At 31.9% G+C, this 15,722-nt stretch overlaps 1 protein-coding gene across 9 annotated transcripts in view; it reads left to right on the forward strand.

Moving 5' to 3' along the window:
- MBD5 (methyl-CpG binding domain protein 5) overlaps positions 1–15,722 on the forward strand; it is a 336,548-nt gene that overhangs the window by 149,393 nt on the left and 171,433 nt on the right. Inside the window, exon 1 of one of the 9 annotated variants that reach the window (XM_006196144.4) lies at positions 7,080–7,143. The exons of the other annotated variants lie outside the window; for them this stretch is intronic. The gene's annotated coding sequence lies outside the window, so the exon portion shown is untranslated. Of the gene's footprint in view, positions 1–7,079; positions 7,144–15,722 lie in introns of those variants that run through there. 9 annotated transcript variants of the gene reach the window in all.

The raw sequence follows: 15,722 nt of genomic DNA on the forward strand, positions 1-15,722 counted from the left end.
ATATTTTGACAAACAAATATGTAAGGTTATGATGTCCAGGGCAGGTAAGTGTTCAGAAAAAAATGACAGCCATCTGGTCTAATGTTCTGTACAATATATACCAAATTATAGTTAAATCTGGAAGATTTTCACTTTATCTCCAGAGTCTTACATTTTACTGTAACCATGTATTATCAGAAGAATAATTAAAGTTATTTCCATGAACAAAAAGAAAAAGGAGTAGAGATCACAAGCAGGAAATTCATGGACTCACTAACAAAAAGAAATTATCAGTAAACATATAATAGTTACTGTAATTTTTGATGCATTTGAGTGTGTTTCTATCATCTTATTTCAGTTTTTCTTCCATACTTTGACAGTATGTCTTTATTTCTTTTTAATCCTTTCTTACTTACAAAGAAATCCTTGATATTTATGTATCTCCTCTAAAAAAATTCTTGCAGGAGCCAGACATGTAAGGGACTTAGAGGTCACATTAAGTTATTTAAACTTTAGGTTTTATTTTTACTGTAACAAGAAGCCATTGGTGGGTTGTGAGCATAGGATTGATGTGATTTGTGAAATCTAAAGCATCTTTAGAAAACATAATGATAACATTTATATTTTGTTTTAAAAGCAACTCTTTACAGGCTATAAAATAATAGATTTGTAATTTTTACTATAAAATTTTTAAATAATTAGAAAAATCTATAAATTAAATTAAAAAGCACTTGAAGACATAAGAATTAATAGTTGGCATCTACAACAAGGAAGATAATGATTTTATTAATATACAAAGAGTGCTAACAATTTAATATGGAAGAGACAACCATTTATATAAAAGACTTGAACATGTAATTTATCAACTAAGAAATGCAAATGACTAATAAACATGAAAATGTTCTGTTTTCCAACCTCTTCCTTGCATTGTGGTAACATTTTTCTAGTGATCAATTGCTGCCTATCACTATGTTTTGCTGTTCTTTTCATCCTGTTAGAGTATCTTTGTTGCCAGGACTCTGCTAATTCCTTTTTGTTTTTACTCACAACTGAATGTAATGGTATTATCTGGCACCACGTATGTGTGGGGGTTGGGGGGCAGGGGGGCTGTTAGGGAGGATCCAGACTATTGTTCCAAGTTTGCTTTCCAAGAAGTAGTCTTCTCTTCTGCAATGGACACAAACTTCCTGTAAAAAGGGTTTGTTTGTGTATTCTTTGTGTCGCCCCTACCTTCTCTACTTCTCTAAACCTGAGACTGCTGGATTCTACTGACAACTCAACTCACCTCTGTTCCCATACCTGTGACTATAAACAAGGCCTGTAGCAACTTAAGGTGTGTTATGTACTGTCAGGGCATATTCTTGCCATCATTTTCTGAGAGCCGCCCTGTGGTGTTCTTTACCACTACACTTCTCCAAGACTGCTTCTCTTCACTTACTCTTATGTGGCTCCTACCAGGTCTCAGCTGCTCTTGCCTATTTCGGAGTTTGGTGATTATATCTGAATCCTGATATTACTGAAAATATATTGAGTGAGTTTCTCCACAAAGAAAGGAAAGGAAAGGAGGGAACACAGAGGGATGGATAGAAGGACACAGAGACAGAGGGAGAAGAGAGCACATGAATAAACCAGTCAACTCTAGGAGAAAAACTGATGATCCAGAAAGCAAGAACTCTGAGAAACATGTTGTAAAACATCAGAAGATGAATTATGAGCTGGCCAAACTTAGAAAAGAAGTACTTATTTCAAAGATGAAATTGAAAAAAACAGAAGAGAGACTAGACATTATAGAAGGTACTCTTAAGGAATATATAACATTAAAATGAGAAGAATGAATAAATGAAACCAAAGAAAGAATAAAATAATTAGAAAATTTTGTATTCTGTGTATAAGTAGATAAATTGAGATAGAGACACTAAAGAAAAATAATAAAAGGACAAATATTTAAAGATAAAATTCAGTAACTTTTATAAAATAGAAGGTAATTTGAATCTACATATTGAAAAAGGCACACCAGGGGAAATTAACCTAGAACTGTAAATACTGAGACATAGCTTCATGAACTTACTGGACTTTAAACATGAAGAAAAGGAGGGAATACTCCCAAACTCATTCTATGAAGCCACCATCACATGATACCAAAACCACACAAAGACACTAACAAAAAAAGAAAATTGCAGGCCACTAGAACAAATGATTAAGTCACTGATAAGGGGGGAAAAGAGGAAAATATTATCCACATCAACATTTAGGGCCAACTGACAGCAGAGTAACATCTACAGGACCTTATACAAAAGAATGTATTTTGTATTTTGAATTCATAGTGTCTTCAGGTATAAAGACTATAGACAATTTTTGAACTTGGAGAATACTGTTGTAAGTGTGCCTTTGCTGAAAAAAATTCCTAGAAAATGAACTACTGCCATTCAGGTGGAAATAACTTAAAAATTACCACAGAAGGATGAACAGTAAGCATTAAAAAGGTTTCACCTATAAAATAAAGACTAGAACAAAATGTAAACAGTATATTCCCTAAAAATAGAGATGATGCACTACCTTGACCTGTTTTCTCCCCTTTACATCCAGGTTTTTGTAGTTGTAAATTTGTCTATTTCCTCCAAGTCAAAGAATGTCTATTAAAGCTGAAAATAATTAAAATGTAAGCAGAATTTAACAGTACAGAGAAAAATATTTTAAAATATTAACTGAAATATGATGAAGGAAAAAAAGAGCAGGACAGAGTTATTGGAAATATGCCAATATCTAAATTGCTTATAGAAGTGAACTAACAGATCTTGAATAGAGAAATAAAAGACAAATATACATAAATTACAGAAGTTAATTTGTAAATACAAAATTGCATAAATTTATAATTATAAAAAGCTAACTAATGGAACAAAGATACCTACAGAGAAATTATACATGGAGAAAAACGAGATAACAACTAATGATAAAATATTTTCTTTTTTAAAAAAAAACAAGAAAACAAGTTAAAATAAAAGAACAAAAACAATTCTATTTATCAGATGCCCACTATCACAGTTATCATTTAATATTGTACTGAAGGGAATCAGACAAGAGAAAAATTAATGTAAATGGGCTTTTAGCTCATGTTGGTTTTTTAGAAAGTGGATTTCCAGCTAAATCACAGAGCAAATACTATTCTCTAATATATGTAAGAAGCACAACTAAATTTCTTTTAAAATGTTGAAAACTAAACAAGGTTAAAAATTAAGTCAGATAAAGGCAAACAAATATTAAATGTCAGACCAGAGGAACCGGTCCACATAAACATCAAATGAGATGAACAAAGTCAGTTTTTTTAATGCCAAGAGTGCAGTTCACAATGAGCTATAGCAGTTATTAACATCTACAAAGCAGATAATGTGGCATCAGCACTTACAATGCAAAAACAATGCATGTACAGGGGAAAATAGTCAAAAACACTAGACTTGGAAAGTTTATTAATTCTCCTTTCAGTCTAAAACGGATCAAGCAGGCATGGGGGTGAGAGAAGAATAAGGAAATATTAAAAGCATTTGAACACACCATGAACACTGCAAAGATATCCCAGTGTCATGAGAAAAAGCCAAGAGAAAAATAATAGAACTTTAAAAGAAATTTTGAAAGATGAAGTTAAAAGCCCGTGTGCAGATCATATGATTGTGTTTCTGGAACTGCCATCCAGTGGATTTTAGTTAATCAACTGAGTGACTACTACAAAGAACAAGAAAATTCACTAAGATATTGTGGGACAAGAGCCCTATGGGCAACTTCCATGTTTAACAAAATGACTTTAAATTAAGCCCTAGTGCCATATTGTACCTATATATGATGTTTGAGTATGTGCCATAAGCCTAAGATATGCTGTTAATTTCCTATGGCTGCTGTAACGAATTACCAAAAACTTGGTGGCTTAATGCAACAGATTATTTATTCTCTCACAGTTCCAGATACCAGAAGTCTGAGATCAGTGTCACTGGGCCAAAATCAATATCAAGATCTGTTCTCCCTCTAAATGTTCTAGGGGAAGAATCCTTTCCTCACCTCTTCCAGCTTCTAGTAGCTGCAAGCACTCCTTGGCTTATGGTCATGCCACTTCTTCAGTCTCAGGGTATGGAGCCACATAACCTCCCCTTCTGTGTGTGTCTACTTTTCTTTATAAAGACCCTTGTGATTTCATTTAGTACTCAACTGGGTAATCCAGAGTAGTGTCCCCATTTCAAAATCCTTGACCTAATTACATCTGGAAAGACCTTTCTTCCTTATAAAGTAACATTTACATTTTACAGGAATTAGGACATGGTATCTTCAGATGGCCATCATTTAGCCTATGTATATAGTGAATTAACTTCCTCTGCATGTAAAATGGTATTAGCTATATACTCTTCTTGGGAGATTAGGAAAGTACTAAGAGTCACATAGCGTTTTTGTAGAATTTAATTCTGTCACAGAACCCTAGTTGAAAAGGCTATATTGGTGTACGAAATGACAGAATGGACAGGGTTATAAACTCCAGCAATAGACTTATAAGTTGAAATTGAGGATGGCATCTTGTATCAGTGGGAAAAAAATGTACCATTTAGTACATGTTGGGACAACTGGTTAGCCATCTGGAAAGGAAAGTTGAATCCACACTTCACACCATACAGCAAGATATACTCTAAATGGATCAAATATTCAAATGTAAAATATGAAGCCACAGAGGTACTCAGAAAACATGAGAGGTTTTTTCTTATGACTTTATAGTAGAAAAACCCTTCAAAACAAAATTTTGAAGCCATAAAATAAAATGATTCATAAATTTGACCACATTTTTTAACACACACACACGTATAAGCAAAATCAAAAGACAAACTATAAACATTGAAAGTCTGCAATTCCTATTCAAGTGGCTAAATTTTTTAAATATACTTAAAAAATACAAAATAAGTTAAAAGACTAACATTGCTGTCCGAAAAATGACAAAGTACATGAAAGAATATTAACAATGAAGAAATACAGATGGCTTTTACGCATATAGAAATTTTAACCTCATTCCTGATCAAAGAAAAGCAGGTTTATGCCACAGTGAACTACTACTAATCAGCTATTGGAATTTCCAGATTTCTCAAAATTGGATTTAATAAGCTTGGTGAGAATGGAGGCATTCTTTTATGTTCCTGGTAGAATATAAATGGACACAAACCATATGGAGAGTAATTGGCAGTATCTGTCAAAATTAGAAAAACACCTTTTCTATTGACCTAGTTAATTACTTCTTGGAATTTATCCACTGATATAGTCCTTTATGAGATAGGTACAAAGTTATTCTTAGCAATATTTAAAAGCAAATGTTGGAGAAACTTAAATGTGTATCTAAATGGGTCAAATTTAACTGTATGATATCCAGAATAGAATACTGTTCAGCTGTTATAAACCAACCAGGAACCTTGTTATTTCTAATAAAAATCTTCATGGTCTATTTTTTTCTAATTACAGTTAAAATTAAAATGTTACAAATGCAGAACAGTATATATAGGATGCCACCTTTGTGGTTCAAAGATAATGGAGAAAAGAATGTTCATCTATATATGCTTACTTATGCAGAAAAATCACTGCAAGGAAACACAAGGAAATAGTAACAGTGATGACATTATCTCATGGGGAGGGAATAGAAATTGGATACATGGAGAACAGGATTGGGAGGTAAATTTTACGATAAAATATTTTAAGCTTTTAAAATGTATTAAAATTAATGTATATCTTAGCTATTTGAATTAAGTGAATAAATTTTTGTTCTTTTTTTCTTCAAGTATTTATTGAGGGCCTGCTTTGTTCCAGGCACTGTTTTAGGTGCTTAGGATCAGTGAACAAAACAAAAAAAATTCCCAATCCTTATGGAGCTTACATTTTAGTGGTAAGAGACAGACATTAAAAAATAAACATAATAAATACATAATGTATGTGAGAAGATAATATGTGCTATGAGGGTAAGTGGAATTAGGAGGAAGTGTTGCAATATTACATAGGATTAGCAGGATAAGTCTTATCAAGAAAGAGCAAATTTAAGCAAAGACTTAAAAGAAGCAGGGCAGTTAGTCATGTGGATATCTGAGGAAAGAATGTTCCCAGGTAGGGAGAACAACCAGTTTGAACTCACTGGGGAGGAACATGAGTCAGCTGTTGTAAATAAAAGGGTTAGAGGCCAGTGTGTCTTGAGCAGAGCAAGAGGGACAGTGGTAGGATATGGGGTCAGAAAAGTAATGATATCCATTGGACTTTGTTTATGTCTTAGGAGAGGAATAATGTGAATTTTGAAAAGCTTACTCTGATTGGTTTTGCCAATTATAATTACATATAGGCTAATGGGGAGTAGCAGTGCAAGTGATGAGAAGTCATTGGAGTTGGATATAATTTGAAATTGTCAGTTGGATTTCATATAGACTAGATTGGGAGTATGAGGGAGAAGACTTGAGGAACAGGTGTGAAAATATTATCTAAGAAAATGAGAGATTGAATAAACTAGGGGATTATACTATGATTGGCTGGGAGCATTAAGAGCCCACTTGAGTTCTTCATGAATTTACAAGTGAGTCCAGTCAGTATGGTTATGGGTTTTTCTCCAGCCACATTGAACTGCATGACGTAGGTCTCATCTGGTCTATAGAAGTACCTCTCTGTGGTATTATGGAAAGATGCCCTTGTTAAATAAAAAAAGGTGAGTTATAGGACATTGTACATAGAATGTTCTCATTTTAATAATTTTACAAGTAATACATATATGGTTATTTATGTTTATATAAAACTTAGATACATTTCCCCAAGGTTTAGCTGAGCATTGTTTTTATATGCTCAGTCTAGACAATAAAGCTACCAGCATCAAATGATCCTTAGTAAACCACGCCTGTTATTTTTACTACATTAGCTGGTGGCAAATATAAGATAGATCTCAATTTAAAAATTGAGGTGACAGACAGGTAGTGACCATTTTAAAGACAGGAATGCATTTCAGAGTGCTTACTTGTTTACTCTTTTACTTTAGATTTTGCAGTTTTAAAAATGAACATGGTACTTGTTTTGAACTTAAGTAAGAATTCTATGAAACTATGAAACAAATTCTTAAAAGTATCAGAAGAGTTAGATGGATTATCAGCCAGATTGAACATCCAGTGAATACAGCTGGTAAGAGAACATTAAAAAGGGGGGATGAAAAAAACGTTGAAAATGAAAAGAGGGAAATATCAAAGGCTGGGTTAAACTTACATAAGAGATGTAAATAATAACCCACAATCAATAGTAAAGAGGGAATGTGGGCTACATTTAGAAGCAATGCAAGGCATGATATTGGAGATAATCGTTAGACACTGAAGGTATACACCACAGCCATCTGGCAGAGTATCTTCACTTGACCCACTATCTGAGTTCTTTTCTGAATTCTCTCTGTGGGCTGGTTCTAGGAAATATACACAAATCCAGAAACAACTCAACAATGAGACCCTTTTACTAGTGGGTACTAAGTTACTACCTGTATTTAATGAGAGTCAATATGTAGTGTTCTCCATAGATTTCAGTTATTGAACTCTTCATTTCTTCCAGTTGGAATAAGTGACTAGAAACAATTTTGTGTTTTGCTATATATCTAATTTTGGCTTTACATTATTTAGCTGTCAGTTGATTCTTTTTTTTTAAGTTGCCTATAAGCATCACTTGACTGTTACAGTTATTTTTATAGACTCTTTGCCTGTTTGTCAGTTATATGGACTCTTAATTCCCCAGCTTTTCTCTTTAATTACTAATTTTTCTTAGAAACTTTAAACCAAAACTTTTAATAGCAAAGAAAATATTTTCATGAAGTATAAAATTAATAGAAATAGTGTCACCAGGTGCCTCTGTTCTATAAGTAATAGTAAAAGAATTTATTTGAAGCAAATTAAATTTTAATTAAGTGTCTCCAGTAATGTTTCTGCATGGGATTTATTAAACATATTTTTGTATTTCATATAAAAACTTCCAAATGTAGTTTTTAACCTTTATTATTACTTTTATCTTTTCATTGATATTGGTATACTATATTGTACCTTCATTTGATTTTTTTCCAGGAATACAGAAGGTTTTTTTCCTTCCAGTTTTATTGAGATAAAATTAACATATAGCACTGTGTAAGTTTAAGGTATACAGCATAATGATTTGACTTACATATATCATTAAATGATTACCATAATAAGTTTAGTGAACATCTATCATCTCATATAGATACAAATTAAAAGAAAAAGAAAAATTTTTTTTTCCTTGTGATGAGAAAGAACTCTTAGGATTCACTTTCCTGACAGCTTTGATATATAACATACAGCAGTGTTAATCATATTAATCATGTACATTTCATCCCTAGTATTATTTATCTTATAACTGGAAGTTTATACATTTTGACTACCTTCATCCAATTCCCCCATCCCTGCCCCTACCTATGGTAACCACAGATCTGATCTCTTTTTCTATGAGTTTGTTTTTTTGAAGTATAATTGACCTACAACACTAGGTTACTTCCTGGTGCACAACATAGTGATTTGGTATTTCTAAACATTACAAAATTATCACAGTAAGTCTAGTTACCATCTGTCACCATACAAAGATATTTCATAGTTATTGACTATAATTCCCCACACTGTACATTTCATACCCATGACTGATATATTTTGCAACTGGAAGTTTGCTTAATTTCACTCACCTATTTTTTCCCCCCACCCCCACCCCCGCCTCCCCTCTAGCAACTACCTGATTATTGTCTGTATCTATAACTTTGTTTCCGTTTTATTATGTTTGTTCACTTGTTTTTCAGATTTCACATATAAGTGAAATCATATGGTATTTGTCTTTAACTTATTTCACTTGACATAATACCCTCTTGGTCCATCCATGTTGCCAACAAATGACAGAATTTCTTTTTTCATGTCTTAGTAATATTCCGTTGCACCTATATACCACATCTTCATTATTCATTCGTCTATCAAAGGGCACTTAGGCTGCTTCTATATCTTGGCTATTGTGAATAATGCTGCAGTGAACATATAGGTGCATATATCTTTTTGAATTAGTGTTTTTGTTTTCTTTGGGAAAATATCGAGAAATGGAAATGCTGGATCATATGGCTGTTATAATTTTTTGAGATATCTCTATACTGTATTCCATAGTGAGAACACCGATTTACATAACCACCAACAGTGCGTAAGAGTTCCCTTTTTTCCATATTCTCTCCCACACTTATTTGTTTTCTTTTTGATAGTAGCCATTTTTACAGGTGTAAGGTGATATCTCATTGTGGTTTTGATTCACATTTCCCTGATGACTAGTGATGTTGATCATCTTTTTATGTCCCTGTTGGCCAGCTGTATGTCTTGGGAAAAAAAAAAGTCTATTCAGGTTTTCAGCCTATTCTTTAATAAGATTTTTTTTTTTTTGCTGTTGAGTTATATGAGTTTATTGTACATTTTGAATATTAACCCCTTATCAAATATATTGTTTGCAAATATCTTCTCCCATTCTTTACAGCCTTTTAGTTTTATTGATAGCTTCCTTTGCTGTTCAGGAGCTTTTTACTTTGATGTAGTCCATTTGTTTTTCTTTTGTTTTCCTTGCCTAAGGAGACATATCCAAAAAACTTGCTAAGACTGACGTCAAAGAGCATATTGCCTATATTTTCTTCTAGGAGTTTTGTGGTTTCATGTTTTACATTTAAGTCTTTAATCCCTTTTGAGTTTATTTGTATATGGTGTAAGAAAGCAGTCCAGTTTAATCTTTATTCATATCGCTGTCCAATTTTTCCAACATTGTTTATTGAAGAGGCTGTCTTTTTCCCATTGTATATTCTTACCTCCTTTGTCATAGACTAATTGATCATATGAGGGTGAGTTCATTTGTTTGCTCTCTATTCTGTTCCATTTATACTGTTCAATTAATACTGTTTTTGTGCCAGTACCATACTGTTTTATTACTGTAGCTTTTTCAGGGTTTTTGTTGGGTTTTTTTGGTTCTTTTTTTTGGTGTAGTTTGAAGTCAGGAAGCTTGACACCTCCAGCTTTCTTCTTCTTGCTCAAGATTGTTTTGTCTATTCAGAGTCTTATGTGTCTCCATACAAATTTTAGAATTATTTGTTCTAGTTCTTTAAAAAATGCTATAGACATTTTGATAAAGATTGCAATGAACCAGTACTGTTCAATGAACCTTGAGTAGTAAGGTCATTTTAACAATATCAATCTTTCCAACCCATGAGCATGATATATCCTTCCATCATTTTGTGTCATCTTTCATCAGTATCTTACAGTTTTCTGAATACGAGTATTTTACCTCCTTAGATTCATAGGTTTTTATTCTTTTTAATGCAATTGTAAGTGGGATTGTTTTCTTAATTTCACTTTCTAATCAATAGTTCATTGTTACTGTATAGAAATGCAACATATTTCTGTATATTAATTTTGTATCCTGCAACTTTACTGAATTCATTTGTTAGTTTTAATTGGATTTTGGTGGAGACTTTAGGGTTTTTTCTATAAAGTATCATGTCATATGCAAACAGTAACTTTTTACTTCTTCCTTTCCAATTTGAATTTTTAATATTTATTTTTCTTGTCCCATTTCTATGGCTAGGATGTCCAATACTATGTTGAATAAAAGTGGCAAGAGTGGGCATCCTTGTCTCATTCCTAATCTTAGAGGAAAAGCTTTCAGCTTTTCACCATTAAGTATGATGTTGGCTGTCGATGTGTCATATATATCCTTTATTATGTTTTATGTTCCCTCTATACCTGCTTTGTTGAGAGTTTATATCGTAAGTGGATGTTGGGTTATGACAAAAGCTTTTTCTGCATCTATTGAGATGATCACGTGATTTTTATTCTTTAGTTTGTTAATATGATCACAATGACTGATTTATGATACTGAACCATGCTTATGTCCCTGGCATAAATCCCACTTGATCATCATGGTGTATGATCCTTTTAATGTACTGTTGAATTCAGTTTGCTCATATTTTGTTGAGGATTTTTGTGTCTATATTCATCCATGATGTTAGCCTGTTATTTTCTTTTTGTTTTCTTTTCTTTTCTTTTTTTTTTGTGGTGTCTTTGGTTTTGGTATCAGGGCCTCATAGAATGAGTTTGGAAGTATCATGAACACATAGTCTTTTTATCATCTTCTAAAACTGATTATGTCAACGTAATAGTCTATATAGCTCAATTTGCTACACATGATTGTGTATATATTATTATACATATTTTTGTGTTGTTTGAGATTTTGTTTCATATATTACTTGGTAATAAAAATATTTTTAAAAAGTTACTACCTGTTGAAGGCATTAGTTGTTCATTGCTTTTCAGTTTCAATTAAATTTCTAATGTGGATTTTATTTAAGAAGTGTAATAAATACTATTTGATCATGGTATCTTTACATGTTATTTTAATAATTTTTTCATTTCAGAAAAAAAGTAAAGCTATTAAAACAACTTATTTCCAGCTGTAAGCATTAGCCAATTTCTTCAACCTAAATAGGACCTATAGACTGATTTTCATACAAGTCAGTTGCTACCACTATGTTATCTTCTCATATATTTACACTACCCATCATCCCTTTCTATCTCCAATGTTTAGAGTGTACTACTTATGAAAGACTGCTGAATTATTTTTTCTAATACTTCTGTTATACCGCATTATTTTACACATACTATTCAAGAGATAGCAGGTTTTATAAAATGATTAGGAAGCTCACATTCTGCTAAATTACCTAGATCCAATTATATTTTATACTTTATATTATTAAATTTTTAAACAAGAAACTATGATCTTAAAAGGCCAAAACAACAAAAAAGTGTTGTGATTTACCACATAATAAATTGGGATCTGCTTGAATTTATCTCATGGCCACCTACTAGAATCTAGTAATCATTATTGTGTTATATTTCTAAATGAGGTTTAGTTATTATACTTACATTGCTCATTGTGAATAAAATACATTAATAATAAAAATAATTTAGATAATAAATAAATACTGATAATTTGGTAAGAATATTATTCTGTTACAATTTATTTTCTATGAATATTAAAGAAAGTGCATTGGTTTCCTGTTTTATATATTTTTATATATATATATGTATATAAAGCTTTTTTATTCTTATAAATTTTCAGTAAATATATATAAGTTTTCATGTATATATATATGAAGATTATGCAGTTTTAACTTCAGTTAGACTTTCCCAATCCACTGGAGTAAATTGCTTTTTACTCACTGATGTGATCTGCCGGGGAAGCAGTTTTCAGCTGAGCTTAATACATGAATTATCAAGCCAATTTATGTATTCTAGTGAATAATAACTTCAGCTCAAGCCTCCTTGGAACATCAGTATGGGACCCAAATTAATGAACATAGATTTTGCTGTCTCTTTCCTTGTTTCTTTTTTCCTCTATAATTCATTTTCTGCATCTTAAAACATAAGGTGGTTCAAATTCAGACAGAATTTGAATATCTTCATTCTTTCATTCTTCTGGTTAAATCTTCATTTTTAAATTTACTCCAGTTTCCAAAAACCATTGTTCACAGTGATCCTATTGTAGATTTTATATTGTTTCTAAATTTTCTCTAACTTAATTTGGAATAAAAAGAATTTGGACTTTGAATTCAGAGAAAAGAAGTTAAGATTAACTCTTTATAACTATTTTCAACATTTAGAATTTTTAATTTTTGTTATGTCATTGAAGTAAGGAAAAACTATGGTCTAAACCAAAGTTAGTCTGTTATTTAATTATTTTCCTATGTTTCTCTACTTATCCATACTAATTATGTGTGTTTCATGTTTAGATTTTTTTGTGTTTAAATTTTTAAATGTGAACTATCTGAAGAACTTCATTGCTGCTTTGTTTTTGTTTTTGTTTTTGTTTTTGTTTTTGTCTTTAGCTACATCTTATAAGATCAATGTGGGTTATTCACAGTCACATGGAGAAATATTTCCCTGGTATAATTCATCTTAGCAGTTTATTTTTAATACTTTAGAAATTGAAGATTCTCTGAAAAAATGAGTTCATTCTTTTTTTATAGAAAAAGTTTTAATCACAGCTTTATTGAAATATAATTTATATGCTATTAAAGTTCACAATTTTAACTTGTACCATTCAGTGCTTTTTAGTATATTCACAATGTTGTATATCCTTCACCACTTATTCTAGAATATTTTCATCACCCCAAAAAGAAATCCTGTACCCATTAATAGTTACTCTTCATTCCCCTTCATTCCCCTGGCAGTCATTAATTTTCTTTTTGTCACTATGGATTGGCTATTCTGGACATCTTATATACATAGAATCACACAATATGTGGTATTTTGTGTCTGTCTCCTTTTACTTAGCATAATGCTTCCAAGTTTCATCCATGTTGTAACATGTGTCAGAATTTCATTCCTTATTATGGCCAAATAATACTCCATTGTATGAGTTACTACATTTTGTATATCTATTCATCAATTCATGATAGTTTATTCTTTTTGAATCAGTTATTTTTCTACAATGATAAGAAGCTTAAAATTATCATTTATTTCTGGGCAGTCTTTGATGTATGTTTTAGGCATCAAAAACCTGTGGGGTTTTTTTGTTTGTTTGTTATGTTTACTTCATAGTTATGATAGATTTACGCTCACCTTTCAAAACTCTAAGAAGTTCTTAATTCCAAAACACCTCTGGCTCCCAAAAGTTTTACATGAAAGTATTGTGTGTACTATCTAGAAATTAAGAGAAAATGAGAGTTTGGTCATCTGTTGAGGAAATACTCAATTTATCTTTTTTCTCTAAGTAAATATTCACTATACCCTTCATTTCTTTTATCTCTAAGTAAAGGACATCATTATTGACAATAATTTTAAATATTTGTCTTACTTCCGTTATCTAATTGGTCAGTATGCCCAGTGGAGTGTACCTTATTAATATCTCTCATTCACTCTCTCTCTTCTGTTTTCACCACCAGGAAGTGAGTTCATTTTTATTCTAGATTATAATGTAGCAGCTTCTTTACATCTATGAGCAACGTAATTTACATTTATTAAAGAAGTTATCAAAATGTACTTTAACAGTCTGTATACCTCTTGATCTTGCAACCACCAGCCTGTAAGCTCCTTGAAAACAAAAGATGTCATTTATGTTTGGCTTTTTTCTACAATAGCTAGCAAAGAATTTCTCATGTGTTTGCTCAAAGAATAATAAATGAATAAGTAGAGAGGATAAATATATCACTTTTTCCCTATTCTTTGGTACATTGTTTCTCAACATTTTTTAAATAGGTAAATGTTAAATTTTCAAGAGGGATGTTGTAAGTTACAAAAATGTTGGGAACTCATATTGTTAAAATTTGGATCACAGCACTAAGTTTATGAAGATTGCAAATCAAGGGGAATTGGACCTCGGTAGTGAACATTCAGAAAAATATCATTTCTAAATGTGATAAGTTGCAAAAACATAAATATTTAGAAAACTGTTTGGAGCATAAAAATCCTTTGAAGCCTGTAAATCTGCTTTCAAAATCAACTGATTTTAATTTCCAAATAAGAAAATTTTACTCAAGGAAATTTTGCATATGCTCATCACCATATTCATTTCTTAAATTACCATATTCTGTTAAATACTGACTTTTATTAAGGTATTTGAGTCTTCTAAGGGTTCCTTTTGATTAGATAAATGCAACTTATAGATTTGATGACAGTCATCTTAAGGCAGATTTACAGGCTTCATAGGATTTTTATGCTCCTCATTAATTATATGTCACCAAAAGTTTCTTTGTGCTTGCTTCTTTAACCAGCAATCTATGTGGCAGTAAATTTGAAAATGTAGGGCTGGTAGTTAAACAATTTAAACCTCTATAATAATCACAAACACCATGGTGTCAAGGAAGTCATCCAAGTGATCAGCTGCCTAAGTCTCAGGCCCCTGGGGTAGTCATTCAGTCATATGTCTCAAGTGCTCTCAGATCATTCCATTGTAAGGGGAGGAGATATTTAAATAATTATGTGGTTGTTAATTTTTTAAATTACAAATTTGAGCAGATGTTATTACTGCCTTTAACATTCTGAACTCCTTGGAAAATTCTGTGACTGTCCAGATCACACAAACTTTTTCTGTAAAAGGCCAAATAGTAAATATTTTAAGCTTCGCTGGCCGGCAGGTCCTCAACTGCTGTCTAGGTGTGAAAGCAGTCATAGGCAATACCTGAACAGGTGAGCATGACTCTGTGCCAGCTTTATTTAAGGGCAGTGAAATTTGAATTTCATATAATTTCCAAGTGTCATGATTTTTTTTCTTTTGATACTTTGTGAACCATTTAAAATGTAAATACCATTTTTGGCTGGAGGGACATTACAAAAACAGGTGGTAAACCGGTTTGTTTCCCCGGCTGAAGTTAGCCACTGCCTACTCTAGATGGTTAAATCTACTGGTTGGGAAAATGTGCTGTGGTAGTAAATTCTTAAACTTGTCCAATACCAATTCTATCATGCCATCCCAAAGTGATTTGAGCTTACATCTGATGACAAAAGATGTTCAATTTCTTACCAACAGCTTCTGTGTGACCCCATTAATGTTGCTTCTTTGTCCCACTTAACAAGTAGCTTACAGAAGTAAATAAAAGGAAATTTCAGCACTGCCTGCTGTGAAACTAATTGTCTTTTGTTAAGATGATGTAGTGTGGTATAATGGAAAGGAAAACTGGGAAACTTGGAAACCAGGCTGTAGCTGGA

This window comes from Vicugna pacos, chromosome 5, assembly GCF_048564905.1.
Source record: "Vicugna pacos chromosome 5, VicPac4, whole genome shotgun sequence".
Classification (NCBI taxonomy): domain Eukaryota; kingdom Metazoa; phylum Chordata; class Mammalia; order Artiodactyla; family Camelidae; genus Vicugna; species Vicugna pacos.